Source organism: Heterodontus francisci, chromosome 12 (assembly GCF_036365525.1).
Source record: "Heterodontus francisci isolate sHetFra1 chromosome 12, sHetFra1.hap1, whole genome shotgun sequence".
Lineage (NCBI taxonomy): Eukaryota > Metazoa > Chordata > Chondrichthyes > Heterodontiformes > Heterodontidae > Heterodontus > Heterodontus francisci.
Genome location: NC_090382.1, coordinates 36,864,342 through 36,888,050, shown reverse-complemented (window position 1 = coordinate 36,888,050; position 23,709 = coordinate 36,864,342). Strand labels below are relative to the sequence as shown.

General features: G+C 44.0%; 1 long non-coding RNA gene across 1 annotated transcript in view; it reads left to right on the top strand.

The window, feature by feature from the left end:
- The window catches only part of LOC137375823 (uncharacterized), a 45,211-nt gene extending 22,855 nt beyond the window's left edge, over nucleotides 1-22,356 (top strand). The window contains exons 2-3 of the long non-coding RNA XR_010976066.1: nucleotides 667-730; nucleotides 21,858-22,356. This is a non-coding gene — a long non-coding RNA (uncharacterized lncRNA). The remainder of the gene's footprint in view (nucleotides 1-666; nucleotides 731-21,857) is intronic.
- Nucleotides 22,357-23,709: the final 1,353 nt, after the last annotated feature.

Below are 23,709 nucleotides of genomic sequence, written 5' to 3'. Positions count from 1 at the left end.
ATCTGAATTTCTCACTCTCTGCCTCTTTCTTTGACTTTCACACTCTGTCTCAACTGTAAATGCAACTCTGAATAGGACCCTGAATCCAACCTTAAATGATATCCAATCCCAAATTTCAATTTAATCCTAAATCCAAGTCTCAATTTAATCTTAAACCCAAGCCTGCATTTAACCTTGAGCCTGAATTTGACTTGATACCTGAACCTCAATTTAACCCCAAACGGGATAGGAACATAGGAGCAGGAGTAGGCCATTCAGCCCATCGAGTCTGCTTCACCATTCAATACGATCCTGGCTGATCATCCGCTTCAATGCCTTTTCCTCACAGTATCCCCATATCCCTTTATGTCATTGGTATTTCAAAATCTGTCAGTCTCTGCTTTAAACATACTCAGTAACTGAGCTTCCACAGCCCTCTGGGGTAGAGAATTCCAAAGATTCACAACCCTCTGAGTGAAGAAATTTCTCCTCATCTCTGTCCTAAGTGGCTTCGCCCTTATTTTGAAACTATGTCCCCTGGTTCTAGACTCCCCAACCAGGGGAAACATTGTACCTGTATCTACCCTGTCTATCCCTTTAAGTATTTTGTAGGTTTCAATGAAATCACCTCTCATTCTTCGAAACCCGAGAGAATACAGGCTCAGTTTCCCTAATCTCTCTTCATAGGACAGTTCCGCCATCCTGGGAACAAGTCTGGTGAAGCTTCGATGGCACTGATATCCTTCCTAAGGTAAGGGGACCAAAACTGCATGCAGTACTCCAGGTGCGGTCTAACCAAGGTTCTATACAATTGAAACAAGACTGCACTACTCCTATACTCAAATCCTCTTGCGATAAAGGCTAACATACCATGAGCCTTCCTAATTGCTTGCTGCACCTGCATGTTAGCTTTCAGTGACTTACTAACGAGGACACCCAGGTCCCTTTGTACATCTACACTTTCTAATCTTTTACCATTTAAGAAATACCCTGCACATCCATTCCTCCTACCAAAGTAGATAACCTCATATTTTTTCCACATTATATTCCATCTGCCATGTTCTTATCCACTCACTAAATCTGTTCAAATCCCCTTGAAGCTGCTTTGCATCTTCCTCACAACACACATTCCCACCTAGTTTTGTGTCATCCACAAACTTGGGAATATTACATTTGGTCCCCACATCCAAATCATTGATATATGGAGTGAACAGCTGGGGCCCCCAAGTACTGATCCTTGCAGTACCCCACTAGTCACAGCCTGCCAACGCATGAATGACCCATTTATTCCTACTCTCTGCTTTCTGCCTAATCGCCCTTGAGAAGGTGTTGGTGAGCTGCATTCTTGAACTGCTGCAGTCCTTGAAATGTAGGTACACAAACAGTGTTGTTAGGAAGGAAGTTCCAGGATTTTGACCCAGCGACAGTGAGGAATGGCGATACTCTTCCAAGTCAGGATGGTGTGTGGCTTGGAGGGGAACTTGCAGGTGGTGGTGTTCCCATGCATTTGCTGCCCTTGTCCTTCTAGGTGGTAGAGGTCACGGGTTTAGAAGGTGCTGTCGAAGGAGCCTTGGTGAGTTGCTGCAGTGCATCTTGTAGATGGTGCACACTGCTGCCACTGTGCATCGGTGGTGGAGAAAGTGAATGTTGAAGGTGGTGGATGGGGTGCCAATCAAGCAGGCTGCTTTGTCCTGGATGGTGTCAAGCTTTTTGAGTGTAATTGGAGCTGCACCCATCAGGCAAGTGGAGAGTCTGCCATCATACTCCTGACTTTTGCCTTGTAGATGGTGGACAGGCATTGGAGAGACAGGAGGTGAGTTACTTGCCGCAGAATTCCCAGCCTCTGACCTGTTCTTGTAGCCACAGTATCTTTGTGGCTGGTCCAGTTCACTTTCTCGTCAACGGTGACCTCCAGGATGTTGATAGTGGGGGATTCAGCCTTTGAACGTCAAGGGGAGATGGTTAGATTCTCTCTGGTTTGAGATGGTCGTTGTCTGGCACTTGTTTGGCACGAATGTTACCTGCCACTTCTCAGCCCAAGCCTGGATGTTGTCCAGGTCTTGCTGCATATGGACATGGGCTACTTTAGATCTGACTGAGGAGTCGTCGCGAATGGTGCTGAACATAGTGCAATCATCAGCGAACATCCCCACTTCTGATCTTATGATGGAGGGAAGGTCATTGATGAAGCAGCTGAAGATGGTTGGGCCTAGGATACTACCTTGAGGAACCCCTGCAGTGATGTCCTGGGACTGAGATGATTGACCTCCACCAACCATAACCATCTTCCTTTGTGCTAGGTATAACTCCAACCAGTGGAGAGTTTCTCCCCTATTCCCATTGACTCCAGCTTTGCTTGAGCTTCTTAATGCCATACTCGGTCAAATGCTGCCTTAATGTTGTTACGACCAGGTGAGAAAGGAGTCTAGGGCTCCCCTCTCAGTCTTTTTCTTGTTTGGCTATAACAGGGTTTAACTTTTAAAACACTGTGTTTTTAGCTTCCCCTCATTGAGCCCTTGCACACTGCACTCTAATTGTGATTGCAAAGAAATCAACCAGACAGATTTTCTCAGATTTAAACAAGAAAGGTGTGAGTTTATTAACCTTAAAACTCTAATTCAGTTAAAACTACTAAAAATAAGCGACACAACCATGCTAGCATGCATATGGGATAAACACACATGCAAATAGTGACAGGAAGAGAAATAATTAAAGGGGTACGGTTTGAAGCAGTAGATGGCATTTAGTTACTGGTTTTGGATTGGATGTAAAGTCTTTGATTGAAGTTAAGTCTTGCAGTTCTCGTTGGGACCCAGTGCACACTTTGAAACTTGTTTCACTGGTCTTCTGTCTTGAGGCTCGAGTTACTTCCGTGGATCCCTGGAACTTTGCATGAGAGGGAGAGAGAAAGAGAGAGATGCTCTCTTCTTTAAGTTCAGTTGCAGGCTCTTCAAAAACTGTTCTGTGCCAGGCACAATTCAAAAAACCCCAGGCTGGCCAGCAGGTTAGTCATGTGACTAGATCCTTGTTTGGAACAGCCTCGCCTGTGAGATTTGTGGATTCCTCCAAGCTTACTAGACACTCTCAGTAGGGGGGGGCGGGTGGGAGGCGGTGGAATGCTGACTCAGTGACTCTCTGTGTCTCTTGATCATCACTATTGGCAAAACCCATCTGGCTAATTGAATCAGGGAGGCACTCCCATTGTATCTCCATTCAGCTGTCTCTCAGAATGCAAATGTACAGCCATGTTTTCAGCTATTCAGTCCTGTGATCTTTTTAAGCAAGTTATTTCAATGTCTAGTAACAAAATAATGTTCCATATGATGAAATTAATATGTCTCATTTTGGCTGGTCACAATGTCAAGGGCAGCCACTCTCACCTCACCTCTGGAGTTCAGCTCTTTAGTCCACGTTTGGACCAAGGCTGTAATGCGGTCAGGAGCTGAGTGGCCCTGGCAGAACCCAAACTGAGCGTCAGTGTGCAGGTTATTGCTGAGCAAGTGCCACTTGATAAAACTGTCAACAACACCTTCCATCACTTTGGTGATGATCGGGAGTAGACTGATAGAGCGGTAATTGGCCGGGTTGGATTTGTTCTGCTTTTTCTGCACAGGACATACCTGCGAAATCTTCCACATTGCTGGGTAGATGCCAGTATTGTAGCTATACTGGAACAGCTTAGCTAAGTGCGCGGCAACTTCTGCAGCACAAGTCTTAAGTGCTATTGCCGGAATGTTGTCAGGGCCCATAGCCTTTGCAGTAACCAGTGCTTTCAGCCGTTACCTATATCACATGGAGTGAATCAAATTGGCTGGCATCTATGATGCTGGGGACCTCCGGAGGAGGCTGAGATGGATCATCCACTTGGCACTTCTGGCTGAAGATGGATGCAAACGCTTCAATCTTGTCTTTTGCACTGCTGTGCTGGGCTCCCCCATCGTTGAGGATGGGGATATTTGTGGAGCCTCCTCCTCCTGTCAGTTGTTTAATTATCCACCACCATTCATTGCAGAGCTTATATGTGATCTGTTGGTGTGGGATCACTTAGCCCTGTCTAATGCATGCTGCTTCCGCTGCTTGGCATACAAATAGTCCTGTGTTGTAGCTTCACCAGGCTGACACCTCATTTTTAGGTATGCCCGGTGCTGCTCCTGACATACCCTCCTGTACTCTTCATTGAACTAGGGTTGATCCCCTGGCTTGATGGTAATGGTAAAGTGGGGGATATGCCAGGCCATAAGGTTACAGATTGTGATTGAATACAGTTCTGCTGCTGCTGATCGCCACAGCGCCTCATCAATGCCCAGTTTTGAGTTGCTAGATCTGTTTGAAATCTATCCCATTTAGCACGGTGGTAGTGCCACACAACAGTGTGAAGACAGGACTTGGTCTCCACAAGGACTATGCGGTGGTCATTCCTACCAATTCTGTAATGGACAGATGCAAATGGGACAGGTAGATTGGTGAGGACAAGGTCAGCTAGGTTTTTCCCTCTTGTTGGCTCCCTCAGCACCTGCCGCAGACCCAGTCTTTTACGCCGAAAAGCACTCGAGAAAGACAGAAAGATGTCAGAGCTGTTTGAGTTTGTAAGATTACTAGTAGTCTCAGAGTCTAGAGCTCCTGAAATTGAGGCTGCTAACAATAACCTCCACACTCCAAGTTCAACTCCTGTGAACACTATTCATTGCTCACGTGCCAGGAAACCACCAGCAAAGCAACAACAGCCATCTCATAAACAGAGTTGCAACCTGTCCAGAGAATGTTTCCACTGTAGCGGTGCTTATCCACACTGGACAGAGTGTCCTGCTACTGGTAAACAGTGCAAAGCTTGTGGAAAACCTAACCACTTTGCTTGCGTTTGTCGCTCATCAGCAAAATCAGCTACTAAGACCAATACCAACAGAAGGGCACCACGTATGCATATAACAGCAAAAGAGCGAGAGAATGTAGCCAATGTAGAGGTGGATGACCTTGAACATACTTTTGTCCTCTCTCTCAAACACAGCAAACAGCCATGTCATGAGAGACAAAACATTCAACCAACTTCTGGATTGCCCATTCTCTGCAAACCAGGGAATACGAAAATTTTCCCTTACAACAGTGACAAACCGCTGAAAATCCTTGGCGCTTTTGAACGCCGGTCTCATTCAAAGACACTAGAATGAATATTCTATGTCATATCTGGAGAATGTGACACACTTATCAGTTTCCACACGGCAACAAATCTGCACATGATTGCAGTCACATACGCGGTTCCGTCGCATAGCAAAAACATTCTCGAACTGTGTGCTGATTGCTTCACTGGTATTGGCAAGCTGAAAGGTGTTACATGCAAGATGCATGTTGAACCTAATGTGCCCCCAGTTGTGCATCAACGGTGACAGATACCATTTCATGTCAGGAAACAGACAGAGAAGGAACTTCAATGCCTACTTGCTTGCTAATTGGTTTCCATTTTGCATACTGGTGACGGCAATGGTTCCTCAGGGGAATGCAGCCAGAGCAAAGTGCATGGCACCACTGGTGGTTCAGCTGCACAGGAGGGGAGGAAGAAGAGTGGAAGAGCAATAGTGATAGGGGATTCGATAGTCAGGGGATCAGACAGGCATTTTTGCGTGACTCTAGGATGGTATGTTGCCCCTTGGTGCGAGGGTCAAGGATATCACAGAGCGGCTGCAGGACATCCTTCTGGGGGAGGGTGAACAGCCAGAGGTCATGGTCCACATTGGTGGGAGAAACACACTGTTAATTCAATCCCGTCGCTCCACAGATCGCCTAAAAACATATCATCTTAAATTTTCCAAATGAAAGAAAATCCCAGCCAAATTGTACCATCTATTAACCCCCGATTGAGGCTAACCAAACCAGGTGTCTTTAAATCAACAAATTCACTGTTTAATTAGAAAAACTATACTCTTGAATACTACGAACATATAAACAACATTTAAAATAGAAAAAATTAGAGTCCTTGCAAATTTACACTTTCCGATGAACAATCCTCTGATTATAGTCCACGCGCAATCTTCTCGGGTCCGATGAGGTAAGAAAAACAGTCCAACACCCAAGGTTTCAAACTCCTCTTCCAGCCATGACCGCAATAGATCAACAACTCGCAACCACTTTCAATAGGATCAATCTGGCTTTAGAATTTTTGAGAGATAAAAGATTGTCAGAGTCTAACTTCCCTTCCTTCAGTTTAAATTATCAGAGATCTCTGTCTTGGCTTGAGTTTTAGAATTTTGAGAGAGAATAATAAATAGACTAAATTTTCTTCCTTCAATTTAAATGGGTTGAAAGCCCTCCTTTCAGGTGTTAACACATAGCTGTCTGTCTGTGTCCTCTCTTAGAACAGTCTGTTTTCACTGTAAGCCAGTTCAAAATTAAATTGTAACAATGTATCTCTCGATGTTCAGTCCGAGTGGCTGTATCCAAGGTAAGGAGAATGCACCCTTTGAATCGCAGTCTCCAAAAGACTGTATCCTGGGGCAACAAAAATGCATTCTTCTATTCAGCTCCTTTTCCCACCTTAAAGGCATACCGCATTCTTCCCCAAAAAAAAAACTACAGGACCATAACAGTAGGAAGAGGGATGAGGTCCTGAAAGCAGATTTTAGGGCGTTAGGAAGGAAATTAAAAAGCAGGACCTCAAGATCAGTAATCTCAGGGTTACTCCCAGTGCCATGTGCTAGTGAGCATAGGAATAGGAGAATTGATCAATTGAGCACGTGGCTGAGAATTGGTGTTAGAGGGAGGGCATCGGATTTCTGAGGCATTGGGACCAGTTCTGGGGTAGGTGGGACCTGTACAAGATGCATGGGGCTACACCTTAACAGGACCAGAAATAATATCCTTGCAGGGAGATTTGCTAGTGCTGTTGTGGAGGGTTTAAACTAGCTTGTCAGGGGGATGGGAACTTCAGGGTTAGCTCAAATTGGAAGGAAGTAAATCTGGTAACAGGAGGTAGAAATGTATCAAGCGACATTAGAAGGCAGGCAAACAAAGACAAGCATCAACGAGGTTTAAAACGCAGAATAATGTCAAGAAGACAAGGTTAAGGGCGCTCTACCTGAATACATGCAGCATTCGTGTAGATAATTTAAAGGCCCAAATAGAGTGAAATGGGTATGATCTAATTGCCATTACGGAAACATGGCTACAAGGTGACCAAAACTGGGAACTGAATATTCAAAGATAGTCGACATTTTGGAAGGGCAGGCAAAGAGGAAAAGGAGGTGGTGTTGTGCTGATAATAAGGGATGGGATCAGTACATTAGTAATGGAGGATCTCAGATCGGAAGAACAAAATGTGGAATTTGTTTGGGTGGAGCTAAGAAACAGCAAGGGGCAGCAAACATTGTTGGGAGTTGTTTATAAGCCACCAAACAGTAGTGGTAGTGTGGGGCATGGTATTAATCATAAGATTAAAGAAGCATGTCGCATGGGTAATACAGTAATCATGGGTGACTTCTGTCTGCATATTGTTACGACCGAAGCGGGAGCAATGCATCGGCAAATCAGCCGCATCACTGCACAGGTTGCAGCATATTATTAAAGTTTTCCCACCCAACTGGAAAACAGCCAGATTAAACACTCTAGAAACCCCCAGAATAAAATATACCAAACCAAATATCTTTAGCCAACAACAAATTAACTATTAATTAAAAACGAAATCTTAAACACCATTAAGATAAACCTTTGTCTAAAGACCTTATGACTTCTTATTTTAATCTAACTCACCCATACACACTCATACACTTCAAATCATGTTTAACCGGTTTCTTTTTTTTAAATTAAAAAAATGATGTTTTAAAAAAATTAGCTGTTTCTTAAAAATAAACCAATAAGTAAGTCTTTGTGAGTTACGTTCCTGATGGATGAGGTATTCTAACGTGAAAATAATCAAATGCCATTCGAAGTCTCCAGACAGATTTGATGAAATAGCCTGTTCTTGATAGGCATTCAAAACATTTTGGCTGCAGTAGGCATCAAACAGTTCTTTCAACAATGAACACAGCAGTAGGTCAACTTGAATTTTCAAACCGACAGTCTCTCAGTCGAAACTTTCCTTCAGTAATACAAACGGTCTCTTAAAAAAAAATGGCTTTTTTTCTTCCTTAGGCAATTAACCTGGCCTGTAGCTTCTTATAGAATTTTTGCTGAGAAAAATAGACAGCTCTTCTCTTCAGTAGCATTCTTTTCTGGAGAGTCTCTCAAAAACTGGTTTCATCCAGTTTTTACACAGTTAAGTGGAAACATTATACCATATGACCTCCTGATCTCCTGCTGTTGCCTAGGTAACAGAATGCAGCTGGCACATGGTGCCTCAGAAGTCCAAAAGCTTATCTCCCTGTTTTAAAGGTACACTGTTTTTAACAGAGGAGAAAAAATATATGGTTCCGTGACAATATAGACTAGGTAAAGCTAATGAGCACTAATGCTGTCAAGGACGAGTTTCTGGAGTACGTTGGGGATGGTTTTCTAGAGCAGTATGTTAAGGAACTGACTAGAGAACAGGATATTTTACATCTAGTATTATGCAATGAGAAAGGGTTAATTAATAATCTTGTTGTAAAAGAACCTTTAGGGATGAGTGACCATAATATGATAGATTTTTACATTATGGTTGAAAGTGAGGTAGTTCAATTTGAAGCCAGGGTGTTAAATTTGAATAGACCTTATGAAGGTATGAGGGGCAAATTGACTGAGGTGGATTGGGAAAATATATTACAAGGTACGACAGTACATAGGCTATAGATAGTCTTTAAAGAATTATTACATAGTTTACAGCAACTATACATTCCTTTAAAGCATAAAAACCCCAAAAGAAAAGGCAGTCAACCGTGTCTAATGAAGTTAAGGATCGTATAAGATTAAAAGAAAATATCTATAAAGTTGCCAGAAATAATAGTAAACCTGAGGATTGTGAAGATTTTAGAATCCAGCAAAGGAGGAACAGAAAACTGATTAAAAAAAAGGAATACGAATGTAAACTAGCAAAATACATAAAAATGGACTGTAAAAGTTTCTATAGGTACGTAAAAAGGTAACGTTTAGCTAAGACAAGTATGGGTTCATTACAGGCAGAGTCAGGAGAATTTATAATGGGGAGTAGAGACGTGGCAGAGAAGCTAAATGATTACATTGTGTCTGTCTTCACTGAGGAAGATACAAGAAATCTCCCAGAATTAGAGATGCAAGGGACTAGGGAGTGGGCAAGAACATGACAGATGAAATATAATGTGGAAAAATGTGAGATTATCCATTTTGGTCGGAGGAACAGATGTACAGGGTATTTCTTAAATGGGAAGAGATTAGAAAGTGTAGATGTACAAAGGGACCTGGGAGTCCTCGTCAATAAGTCACTGAAAGTTAACATGCAGGTGCAGCAAGCAATTAGGAAGGCTAATGGTATGTTAGCCTTTATTGCAAAAAGATTTTAGTACAGGAGTAGCAAAGTCTTGCTTCAATTGTATAGAACCTGGAGTACTGTGTGCAGTTTTGGTCCCCTTACCTTAGGAAGGATATTATTGCCATAGAAGGAGTGCAACGAAGGTTCACCAGACTTGTTCCTGGGATGGCGGGATTGTCCTATGAAGAGAGATTGGGGAAACTGGGCCTGTATTCGCTAGAGTTTCGAAGAATGAAAGGTGATCTCATTGAAACCTACAAAATAGTTAAAGGGATAGACAGGGTAGATGCAAGTAAGATGTTTCCCCTAGCTGGGAAGTCTAGAACCAGGGGACAAAATTTCAAATTAAGGGGGATGCCACTTAGGACAGAGATGAGGAGAAATTTCTTTACTCAGAGGGTTGTGAATCTTTGGAATTCTCTATGCCAGAGGGCTGTGGAAGCTCAGTTATTGAGTATGTTTAAAGTAGAGATTGACAGATTTCTAAATACCAATGACATAAAGGGATATGGGGATAGTGTGGGGAACAGGCATTGAAGTGGATGATCAGCTATGATGGTATTGAATGGCAGAGCAGATTCGATGGGCTGAATAGCCTACTCCTGCTCCTATGTTCCTATGTTCTTACTACTTGACCTTGACATTATTGAAGGTTGGGGATGAGCCAACCCCTTTTGCCTCATCAGTAAAAGTCGTTAAGAAACCCAAGAGTGAGAACCAGATTAGAATCTGCTTTGATATGCGATCACCAAAACAAGCCATACAACGAGAAAGACACTTGACATCGACAATCGGTGATATCATAGAGAAAGTGAATGGTGCTAAACTTGACCTCAATGCAGGCTACCATCAAATCGAGCTTGCAGAAAAATTGAGATATCTTCCTGTATTCTCTACTTACATCGAACCTTTCCGATACAAGAGGCTCAACCTTAGAGTCAATACAGTAGCTGAGGTATTTCGGCTCTTGATTCAATCTATACTTCAAGGACTTGAACGCATTCTGAACATCAGGGATGACATTCTCATCTACGGTCTGTCATGGTCCTGTGTTTTTTTTTCCTCCTCGGAAATATTGTGGTGCACCTTTAAGACTGTAAAAGATCAGTACATCCTTAAGGCAGAAAGTTCTGGAGGCTCAGTGAGCCAAAGCGCATTCTGGTTGCCAAGCAACAGAGAGAGAGAGAGGACAGAGATTCAATGTTGAAGTTTTGACTTTTTAAAATTAGCTGAGCAACAGTCAGTTGAATGACTGTTCTAGCAATTGAAGGAAGGAGAGCTCTCTGAGACAATTTAAACTAAAGGAAGGAGCTATGTTTTCTCTCTCAAGAAGATTCTACAAAGCTTCAAGGCGAATTAATTCACTAAGAAAATAATAAAAGCTTTTCTTTCTTAACAAAGTATCAGTATTGCTGTGTTTATCACTGAAGGGACAGTTTATGCTACAACTGCTGAACTGAACTGCTGAATTTCTATCTTTGGAAGGACCTTCTATTTCATTGGACCTTGGAAGACTGCAAGTGAACTTTGACTGTATTGTATTGGATGCCATTCGTCAGGAACATAATTTGCCAAGACTTTATTTTTCAGGCAGCTAATTAAAAACCAAACTACTGTTAGAGTATATGTATGTGAATGCGGGAGTTAGATTTTTAAATCAGAAGTTATAACGTCTTTAGATATTTGTTTATCTTAATAGTGTTTAAGATTTCTTTATTATAAATATTTGTTGATATCTAAAGATACCTGGTTTGGTTTGCTTCATTTGACAGTCACTAGATTGTTCAATTTGGCTGCTTTTTTTCCGATTTGGAAATTTTAAAGAAATATTATGCTGTGGAGCGACAGGACTGAATTGACAGTGCGTTGCACCCACTGCAATCAGAATCATATATTTTGATTCGGGGTTTTGTCCTGAGCGGTCGTAACAGGTTGCATTGAAAGGGAACTCGAGACACACCCACATGCATGCCTACAACGTCTCAGAGAACATACCTTCACCTTGAACAAAGACAAATGCTGTTTAATAAAAGTAGAATTGAATTCTTTGGTCATTTATTAAGTGGTAAAAGAATATCACCAGAACCACGAAAAGTTGAAGCCATTGCAAATGCTGTAGGTCCTACAAATGTGCAAGAAGTCTAGAGTCTGCTAGGACTCGTCATGTACTGCAGTCGTTTAATTCCTGACCTCACTACGCTATTTGCCCCCCTACCAAATCTGACAAAAGGGACCGCCAAGTGCGAATGGAGTAAATCACATAGACAGGCAGTACACCAGATCAAACGACGTTTGTCAGCAAGTTGCACAAATACCTATTTCGACCCTGAGAAAACCACCCAGCTAGTTGTGAATGCCAACCTGGTTGGCTTAGGTGCAGTTCTCATACAGAAAGACAAGTAACCTATCAATCATTGCGATGGCAAGCAGATCATTAATGCCTGTAGAGCAACATTATTCACAAACAGAGAGAGAAGTGCTCTCAATCACATGGGGTATTTTACACTTTCATCTCTACTTATATTGAAGTGAATTTAAAGTAATAGCTGATCATAGACTACTAGTGAATTTATTCAACAATCCACATAGCAAACCACCCACCTGAATAGAACATTGGATACTCAAACTACAAGAGTACGAGTTCCATATTGAGTATCAGCCAGGTAAGCGCAACACAGCAGATTATCCTATGCAACATCCGCTGCTGAAAGTGGTCCTACTAGTCACGAGGAAAAGGTTGCTGAACAATATCATACCTACATAAGCCTAAATGCAGTGCCAAAGTCACTAAAACTAGCTGACATTAAAGCAGCAACAAAACAAGATGAGGCTTTGTAATTATGTATGAAGGCTATAGAATCACAAAACTGGAAAGACGTGATTGAGAAAGTGTCTGCAAACAAAATCGCGCACACACTACAAGATCTTCACAATGATCGAAATTAGCTCACCGTTACAACCACATCTGATCCCGCAATACACAACAACTGTATTTTCATTCCACACTCATTGAGGGAACGTGTTGTCGATATAGCACATGAAGAACACTAAGGAATTGTCAAAATGAAACAGCTCTTTAGGGAAAAGGTATGGTTCCCAGGAATTGATCGCATGGTAGAGAACAAAATCGATCAGTGCTTGCCATGTCAGGTAGTCACAATGTCAAATCTTTTTGAGCCTCTCAAGATGTCCGTGCTACCTTCAGGACCATGGATTGAAGTTAGCATTGAATTCACAGTTTTGCCCACAGGTGAACATCTACTTGTTGTCACTGATGACTACAGCAGATTCCCAAGCATGGAATTAGTTTCGTCAACTTCAACAAAAGCAGTTATCCCAATGCTTGACCAGATCTTCGCCTTGTTTGTAATCCCTCAAAAGGTAAAAAGTGACAATGGACTCCCATTTAACAGCGATGAGTTCAGCAAATTCGTGGACTACCTAGGGTTCACGCATCAGAAAATCACACCCCGCTGGCCAAAGGCTAATGGAGAAGTCAAAAAGTCTATGCGAACCTTGAACAGCTACAGCTGAGAACAAGTCATGGAAACAAAAACGATATCACTTTCTTCATAATTACAGAGCGATTCCTCACTCGACTACTGGAAAACCTCCAGCTACACTCATCTTTGCACATCCTATGTGCACATGTCTACCTGAGCTAACCTGCGGAGCTAATGATAAACATGTACGTGAACGCGATCGCGAACAAAATGATTGAAAGAAGGTAAATGCAAAGCGAAACATGAGCTTTAAAACTACACCACTTAAGCCAGGAGATAAAGTACTTGTGAAGCGTAATAGTCATTTTGGAAAACAAACAACTCCTTATGACATCCAGCCATTTGTTGTGACCAACACAAAAAGATCAATGATCACTGCTAAGCGCGATTCACAAATCATCACAAGAAACATGTCATTCTTCAAAGCACTGAAAACACCACTCGCAAGCATTGATTCTGATTCCAACATTGACATTTCAGATGAAGAACATGAGCCAAATGAGATTGCGCCTGAGGTCAGACGATATCCTACTCATGAAAGAAAACACCAACCATACTTAAGTGACTATGTTACGAAGTGAATTATTTATGTTTAAGTTTATTGTTGACACTTTTGGAAACAAACCATTGAAACATGCCATGTCTCTCATTTACTATGAAGGAGACAGATGTCGTGTTTTGAGAATTGTATTGTACATATTGTTCACTTGAGGCTACCATGTGCATGAGCCAGCAGAGGGAGCTGAAAGAAAAAGTGAAAGTAAAACAGAATAAAAAGACTCCATTATGTTCAACAGCATGCTGCCTCTGTCTATGTCTCTGTCTTATGTTTCTTTCTAAACTCGACTAAACCATGCTCCAGTCCCAAGGACATCACAGTGTCCTAACTCACACCAAGCCCCGTTCACCTATCACTCATGTGCCTGCTGGCCTACATTGGCTCCCAGTCTGGCAATACCTTGATTTAAAAATTCAGATCCTTGTTTTCAGATCTCTCGATGGCCTTGCCCCATTCCTATCCCTGTAAACTCCTTCAGTCTTAATACCCGCCAAAATCTCCAATTCTGGCCTCTTGTGCATCCCTAGTTTTCTTCACTCCACCATTGGTGACTGTGCCTTCAACTGCCTAGTCACTAGGCTCTGGAATTCCCTCCCTAAACCTTTCTACATCTCTACACCTCTCCCATCCTTGAAGCGACGACCAGAATTTTACCTTCTAAAAATGGGAGTCCTCCGAGATGGCCGAGGCGAAAAATGGTGGGCAATGACGTCGGGTCGGGTCCTCTATTTTACGCAGGTCAGACGGCGGGCGAGATCGAGGTGCCGGTCGCCGTCTAATTTGCATCAATTAAGAGCCAATTGAGGTCGTTTAAAATCCAATTGACAGCCATTTTATGTCGGCTGTCAAATTTTACGGCCAAATGAGTTGAAGGGGGTGTCAGGAACCCGGCAGCTTTAGAAGAGCGGCAAGCAGTGTTTCTGTGAAGGAGTTGGAGGTACTGTTTTTGGTTCATTATTCTGTGATATTTCTGTGTGTTACCTTTAAGTTTGGGGTTGTTTCTGCTGGTTCACCAGGGTTCACCTGAATGTTAGTTACTCCTGGTCGGGCCACAGCAGTATTGATTTATTTGGTGTTGGGGAGGCTGGTGTGATTGCCTGTCCTTGCAGCAGGCTGCTAATACCTGTCCTAATTACATCTCTGGACACTGCATCAATGGGAATTGTCCACTCTGGAGGCGGCTCATCTAATGAGGAAGACTATGCCATAAGGAGGAACAGGAGGACAACTGGCCAGAGAAATCAGCAACCTGCTGGCCAAGTGCAGCCTCATAATGGGGGAGGGGAAGAATGTAACAGGGTGCCCCGGGTGCAACCACCTGTCAGGAGATCAGCCTACCAGCAGGAAGAGTCTACTGCCCACATTTGAGCTTTCTACAAATGTCAGAGTGCCAGTGCGGAAGAAGACTGCGCCTGTCACGGGAGACTGTCTCATCGCTGGTAGCAGAGGTCGCTTGGAATTGCGTCGGCGGCCATCCAATGCTGATCACACTGAAACTAACAGTTGCACTGAACTTCTATGCATCAGGTTCCTTCCAGGCTTCATCAGGAGACATGTGCGGAGTCTCGCAATCATCAGTGCATCACTGCATTAAGGTGGTAACTGATGCCATATTCAGGCATGCTAACCAGTTCATCAATTCAAGACAGACGCCGCTAGTCAGACCGAGAGAGGCAGAGGCATACAGCAATATTATGGATAAGGCTTGGAAATCATTAGCAAGTGCCTCGGATCGCTCCGTACAGCACCATACAGCACCATCGCTGCATTCCCCATGGTCCAAGGCATTAGACTGCACTCATGTGGCTATTAGAGCACCTGCAGGTCAATCAGGGACCTTCATTAATCGAAAGGGGTTTCACGCAATGAATGTGCAAATTGTTTGTTACCGCCATGAGGGTATATTGCAGGTGTGTGCTCATTATCCTGGAAGCAGTCACGATGCATTCATTCTCCGGAACTCCCAGGTGCCAGCACTATTCAGTCCTCCTGAATGCCTGCAAGGATGGATACTTGGCGACAGGGGTTATCTGCTTAAGACATAGCTGATGACACCTGTGAGGAACCCACGGAATTCGGCGTCTCAATTGCTCAGGTGGTACCCTTCAGTACTCGCTAGCAAGGGTATCTCAAATTTTTGTCATCTGCTGTGCTTTACATAACCTGGCGATGGAGAGGAGGGAGACCCTGGAGGATGATGACTTCGTTCAACGCGAGGCATCCCCAGACGAGGATGGTGATATGGATGAGGCTGAGAAAGAGGGGCCATAGCCTCCTGAATGGCGGGGGGAGGGAGCTGGAGGTTTGGGGGAGTTAAGCGCAAGGGAGACCTGGGAGGCTCTAATACTCAGGCGTTTCTCCCAAACGGAGGCTCATCACCGAGAAACTGACATGGCAGTCTGAGATGAGGCATTCACATGAACTGGAATGAGGCATTCACCTTTAGGGGGAAATCTCAGCTGCTATGGGCCTCCTTTCCACAAACACCACACAGCCTGAATATGCCCCCTCCCCAAATATCCTTCTCATGCAGAACAACTAGATCGTCTAAAACATCAGCATTGACTTGTGACAGATGAAAATGCCAAGTGAAAAATGTAATAATTTTTTGTGAGTTTCAAGATCAAATATTTACAAATTGCACCAGTGACCCCGTAGTGCTGTTAGTGATTTTTTGAAATGTTTGCGAGCGCTCACGCATGTGGACGATCCCTCGCTGCAAGCCACGACAGAGGCAGATAGCTGATCAGGATGCTGCGTAGCTTTGGATGACTTTGGCAGGCGTCCTCAGCCTGCCCGAGGCCGTGTAGGCCCCGACATATTGAGGTGACCCTGAGGAGTCTCAGGAACACTCTCTGATACCCTGGGATTATGCGGTGCTGATGTCACTGACAGAGGGGACAAGGAGCTGTGGAATGCATCAGGAACGCCCTGAGAGGAGCCCATATGAATTCTGCTGCTGTCCCTGTGCCCTCGTGAGGCTCAATTGGTCCTCTCTGCTGACCTCAGAGGGATGAGCAGCTTCCAAATGTCACATGAGCATCAGAGACAGATCTCTAAGGCACTGGTCCATGGAGTTCACTCTCCTGTGAGGTTCTGCATGGCCTCCAAGATCGGGCTCTCCAATACAGCCGCCAATTTGTCAGTGGAGGAAGCCTGATGGGTAGAGGATAGGGACTGTGCAGTACTCATGACGTGGATGGAGATCTCCAAAGGCCGAGCCATAGCATGCAATGTCTCTGGTAACTCCGCCAGATCTCCACGCGCTGCATGCTGCACCTGCAGCATCTCCCGCCAAATGGATGTCAGCAGAGGCTGATCATCAGCTTGTGGCTCTGCACTGGCCTGGCCTCCCACAGTCCTCTGAGTGTCAGAGGCATCAGCCGGTACCGCCTCTGGCAGCTGGTCCGGCAATTGTGTGGTGCTGCTACCAGGTTGTGACCATGAATCCGAGGAGACACACATCCCAACCAAGGTGACTGTCTCTGAGCTGGCACTTGCTGTGGGGCGAGGATGTGACACTGCACCCTCTGAGGTGGACAGATGAGCCCCGGAGACGCTGCCAGGCCGCTGCTGTGTTTCACCTGCAGGGAAAATCAGAATGATCAGTTGTGATCAGCACTCCTGACTGAAGGACATGTCATAGATAACAGTGTGGGCACATGTGTGTGATTTTAACTTTGCGAGTACCTTTCATTGCTTGAAGCAATCTCCGTGCCCCCCACCCCACCCCTTGACCACACTCTGGGGAACTCACCCTCCTGACTAGGTGCACCGACCTCATCATCAGTTACTGCCCGTACTCCATCCCCTACAAGCATCAACGCATCCTCCTCCAATCTGGTCAAAAAGTTGAGGTTGGCCACTCCGCCACCGGTCCAGACCCTCTCTCGGGCATTATGTGCCCTCCTCTGGAGACACAAGGCAATTAGTTAAGACCCTTGACTTGAAAGATCACCCATTCACTCCTTGGGCTGAACACTGCATCTGTAACCAATGCTAATGAAGTGCACGGATGGCACATCTCTGGACCACTGTGCGTCACAGATATGCCCATTATACGGCCCAAGGCAGGGCTGCAGCCAATCGCTGAAGATGATGGCTTCGACTTTGCAGCATCAGCACCCATTGACCCTCCCGTATCAGTTAAAAGCTGCGATGACTGCAGAATGCCCCTTCCCCGGCAGATTGCAGAAAGGCAGTGACCCTGTTGCAGCACTGGAGCCATGTCCTCCTCACTACCCCGCGACTGCTGACCTCCTCCACTACCTCCAGCCTTGCCTTCTTACTGACCTGGGGAGGCCTGCTCCTTCCGTCTGTTGGGAAGAGGAGCTCCTGCCTTGCCTCAGCCGCTTGGAAGAGGACATGCAAGGAGTCCTTGGAGAACCTGGGGGTCATGTGGCTGCATCTCCCTTCCACTGCCGCCAGCGGGTTCTGGTGGGTTTCCGTTTAATTAGAAATTGTTGGATGGGTCGGCCCTTTAATTCTTGCTGCACTCATTTCACTCTCAGGCTGCTGTATTTCATTTTGCAAAATGCTGCTACTCCAAACGAAATGTTTGTTGCAGGTAAGCCTCTTAGAGCCACAGAGGCTGCTGAAAGCCCTTTTAAATGGCTTTCAGCAACCTCTTCCGGCTCTAGCCCCGCTTCCGCCAACGCTCACCCTCCCACCCGCGCCCGCCCTTTTCAGACAGAAATATGCCATAAAGCCGCTAACTGGATGCTTTGCGCTCGATAGTGGCGGCAGCTAGGTGCGGAGCAAGAGCGACTTCTACACCCACTTCCGCCTCCCAGAACACGGTGCCAACGACAAAGGTAAAATTCTGGCCCATGCCTTTAAACCAAGCTTGTAGCCACATGTCCTTATATCTCTTAATGTGTCTTGGTGTCAAATTTTATTTGATAATGCTCCTGTGAAGTTACTTGGGATGTTTCACTACGTTAAGGGTGCTATATAAATGCAGGTTGTTGTTTTTTCCCCTTTCACTGATGGTTGAAACTTGATGCTGTTCCAAAACATCGTTCCACGATGTAGTTGCCTCTTACTTCTTGCTCCACTGGGTTCAGCTGCTTGAATTTGCTGGGCCCTGTGACTTGGTGGGATTCCATATGCTGCTAATGGTGTATTTAAGAGTTATCCACCAATACCAGCTCAGAACAACTCTCAAGTCTCAGGACCCACTGAATTCAAACAGCTAAAAAAGCAGTAGAGCAAAAATTAAGAGGAAGTTGCATCGTGAGACAGTAGTACAAATTCACATTTTAAGTTTAAAAATTCAAAAGGATATGTATTTCCAACAGTTTGACAACACTGAAGTATGAATAGAGATTTTCTGGATTATTGTTCTTTGTGGAAACTTTATATAGGTTTTTGTGTGTTTAACATTCAATGCCTATAAATAATTCCGCACTGCTAAATTTAAAATCCTAAAATTACTTCCAGCTTTGCAAAGTAATATGTACAGTGGAAAACACAAAAGCATTACTAAACTAATTGCTGCACTTTTTTTATACACAACAGTATATAGAATCTTATTTTCCACCCTTCATAAACTTACGCTCATCCAAATTCCGCTGCCTATATCTTAACTTACACCAAGATCTTTGCAACCAACACCCTTGTGCTCCCGAACCTACATTGGCTTGCGGTCCCCGAATGCCTCCATTTTAAAATTCTCATCTTGTGTTCAAATCCTCACCCCTTCTATCTCGATAACTTCCTTCAACCTTACAACCCTCCTAGAACTTGCGTGCCTCCAATTCTGGTCACTTTTCCATCCTCCACTTTCTTCACCCTATATTTGGCAGCCTGCCTTCAGCTGTCTTTAAATTTCTGCCTCTCCACCTCTCTCCTCCTTTAAAACTCTCTTTAAAACCAATCTCTTTGGTCACCTGTACTGTTGTCCAAATGTTTCGCTCTTTGGCTCAGTGCTAATTTCTGTCTGATTAAACCCCTATGAAGTGTTTTAGGATGTTTTACTGCAATAAAGATGCTATATAAATGCAAGTTGTTATTTGTACCCAGTAGATTTCACATCATTTAAAGAGTCAGCAGATCAGAATTACCAGAGTAGTGGTTAAAGTATATTATAGGAATTAGATGAGTGTGGAGGGCATGTGACTCAGTGCATATTTTTCCACTAACTTATACACCAGTGAACAAAAAGTAAATTTGAAACAGACAGACCTGGTACAAAGTCAGATATTTCCAGTTGCATCTAATTTGGCTGAATTCAGTTTGAATGAGATTCCTAATTCACTCCTAGTGATTATATTCAAGGATTATGTTCAAGGTATGGATTATTGAGTAAATCATGAAAAGTGCTCTAATTAATCATCTGAAGTATTAGACTCAATTTGTCAATCAGTTATGTCTGATTAATGGGCATAAAGTGAGTGGAACCAATCAGAGAAATGGACAGAGATCCATAATGCCATTTACAGGCCCATCCAATTTCCTAGTTGGGTTTTGTACTGCTGCCAGATGCATCTGCCAACTTGCATTTAATTATATTAAAATTAGGCCCTGATTACATCATTTAGGTGTCCATACAATTTTCCAGTGTTCATGTCAATACAACTATTAGTCATTTAGCGGCCCATATAAGATAGGTGTCCTGAGTTGTTAGGATGCGCTGTTTATGAAAGTGCATTTAAAGCACAACATAACAGTATTTTGATACTGTTTGTGAACTTTTTATCTTGCTTTTTATTGTTTCTCTTCTATTCCAATTAATTAACTCAAGTATTCTGGAAGTATCATTTCTTTTGGTAGGTCCATGATATTGAAACACTGGATTGGGTTTTCAAAACACTTTGGGGGCAAGCACAGGTGTGGGTGTGAATTGAAGATTGCATTCCCAGAAGCTGTCTCTGAATCTCAATGCCTTTGGAACGTGCAATTTTCAAAGAGAGGATGGGGGGTGGAGAGCCAGGAACCTGCTCACCTCCAATTAACTGCTCCTTGAGGAACTTGTTAATGAGCTGGGGAGGGCCAGAAGGGAATTTTCAAAGAGGAGAGCAGGTGGAACAAACAGTCCGGTGTGCGTAAGTCATTAGCTGTCAGGAGCAATGCGCTTGAACATAGTTTGATGTCGATAATTAATCAAAGAAATTGAAAAAAGTGTGATTGAAACATAATGCTTCACATGTGGGAGGGGTTTCGTGGGGTGGGGATTGTGGAAGAAGGAAATGTATGGGGCTTGGCAGCAAGGGCAGGGTGTGGCTCTCAGCAGGCCCCTTTATCCCAATGCCGGGTCCCTTGTTCAAGCAATACGTGTCTTTTAACGAGGGACCGCAACCCCCCCAACACTCGTCCCCGTCCAATTAGATCACTTACATTTGAAGATAGCTTCGTGTCAGCCACACTGATGTGGCATGGGGATGGGACCTGGAAAATATCTGTGCATCATTACTGTTATGTTTCGTACCCCAAGCATGAAGAACCTGGACTCACAATATCTGTGTGTGTAGGCTTTATTCAGATCTGTCTGAGTGGGGAATTTTATGCTGTCCCCCACGTCGGGTTTGGAGGCAGGGAGAGCATATGCCGGGCAGGATGGTGGTGGGGGCAGGACCCAAATTAAGGCTTGTGAACGGCCTTCTTACGCAGCTGCAAATTGAGGCCTTGAAGTAGGCAATTAATGCCCAATTAAGGGCCTCATCCTGCTGCCGCCAGTATTAGCCCAGTAGCAGGTGGGCCTGTCACCATACAGGGAGGATGACAAGCAAACCCGTGTGGGTTGCTTGCCAGCTTCGGTGGGGCAGTCCCTCGTTAAAAGGCACTTAGTGCCTGAATGAGGGACCTGGCATTCAGAAGGAGGGACCTGCTGAGAGCCAAACCCTGCCCTTGCTGCCAACCCCCCTACACTCTCTCCCCCCGTGACCCCCACGCCATGAAACCCTTCCCGCTGAGAGTTACCTTTGGCCTGGTTCCAGGGCCTCAGGTGAGTGCTTTACTGGCAGCAGCCTCCACGGTGGTGCTGCTCAGTGAAAGAGCTGCTGGCTTCTGCTTGGCCAACAGCTCTCAGAGGGCTGGACTTCCACCATCAGAATTAATGATCCTGGGGAAAGCCTGCCGCTGTCCACTTACGTGTCTATTTGACACATAATGAAGCGGGCTTTCACCAGAGAAGGTAGTGCGGGGCTCTCGCCGGTGCTTTTGCCAGTGGTCGAGACCCCCACCGCCTGGATAAAATTCCGGCCACAGTTTCACTTTTGGAACCACGCCCCTCAGAGTTGACTGACAGCGTAGTGAGCAGTCTTACAAACACAGCACAGAGCAATCAATCACTCAGCGATCAAACACAACCTATTTTCCCCCTTGTAGATTAAGGAGCTTATTTTGAGATAAACCTTCACAAGCATCAAACATGTATATTGAATGACTTCTTATTTGTTCCTCCCAGAAAGCTACAGAATTCACCACCATCTGACATTGCAATACAACCCGCAATGGAATGGTAGCATTGAATGTTTCAACAGGATGATCAAGGACAGTTTGAGAGCTAGTGTGTCAGAGAAGAAATCGCGAAGTGACAAGGCAAAGCAAAAGCATACTCCGATAAGCGAACACACACAAGGAAACTACGATTTGCAGTTGGAGATTGAGTTTGCATCAAACATCCAAATTACAACCACAAGCTCGCGTTGTCTCTATCGTTACCTGAGCAGATCAAGTGGATGCTCAGTACCAACACTTACCTCTTGGATGACAACACCAAGTGGAACACGAGATGCTTGATTGTGAGCAGACCTGGAGATTTCAACAATCGTGACTAGGAGGAGACTGTTAATCTGTTAATTGTGTATAAATTGTTTGATTATATGTAGGTGGAAGGTCTTAATTGGGATCATACTTGAGCACTTATAAGCAGTCGCTTACTGAGACTGGTGGAGGGTTTTTGTGAGGAGCTACAGGTTTGTAATCCATTTACTCTGTACAATAAATGTGAAACTGAGTAAAGATAGGCTCCAGCATTATCCTTCCATAACAATCTTTCTGGAGTTTAACATGGAGTTTAGCAGAGGATGTTACCTAAAGCTGAAGGTTGGAAACTAGGAATTTATTTTTACATAGAAAACTAAAATCTCACTGGCTATTGTGGAAAATATGGCAGAAAGCAAGTGTAAATTGTCAGGGTATGATTACCCTCCGATGTTCTCTGCATCTGAATCATATGACCAGCAGAAGAATGAAGTGGATATGTGGACATGGGTTACATCCCTACCGAACAGGAAACAAGGTATGGTCTTGGTATTGTCACTTCCTACCAAAGGTAAAATCAGAAGTAAAGTGTTTTGTGAACTGGATGCTCGTCAATTGGATACTGATGAAGAGTTGGATCTTCTGTCAGAGTTTTTGGATGACATTTTACAAGAAAGATGACCTTTTGAATGCGTAAGAGGCATGGTCAGACTTTGATAGATTTCGAAAAAAATATAGTTATTCAATGGAGGAATGTATCATGGACTTTAACAGACTGTATAGAAGATTGAGGAAATTCAATTTGGTGATCTCTGCTTCAGTGCTCGCATTTAAATTGCTAGATTGTGCTAGGGTGTCGCATATAGACAGGCTCCTGGTTCTAACTGGGGTTCAATTCTTGGATAAAAACTCCCTGTTGGATCAAATGTCTGCTGCCTTAAAGAAGTTCCTGGGGAAACAGTCATTTCCTGCAGCCCTGATAGAACAAGCAGGACATTCTACGGTGACACAAAGAATGGAGGACTCAATGTTTACTAGATTTCTAAATGATCCAGATACTGGAAGCAGGCATAAATATATTTGAAGAGTTAAAGACAGGAGGAATGAGGATGCAAGCACCTTTAGCAGGTCTGACTTTTACCGTGGATGAGAGAATTAGAACAGCAATCATGGGCGAATGAATCCCAGAAATGTCCAAGGAACAGTTAATAGGTGCTTCAGATGTGACTCAAAGTATCATTATGCAATGAACTGCCCAAAGCGGAGGGGCAGAGTCCTCGAAATAACACACAACAGAGAATTATGAGGCAGAAGAGGAAGATACTGATGAATCTGAATGAATTGTACTGGTCACAAGGAGTTTTAGTCCTGTGATGAATGTTTTAGTTGCAGATTCGTTCAACTGTGCTGTATTAGATAGTGCATGCATGTCAACAGTATGTGGAACTAATTGGTTACAATGTTATCTGGATTCACTCAGCAGTGAGGATTGATGCAAGGTTAAGGAGTATAACCAGCTTTAGGTTTACTGATGACAACACATTGAAGTCACT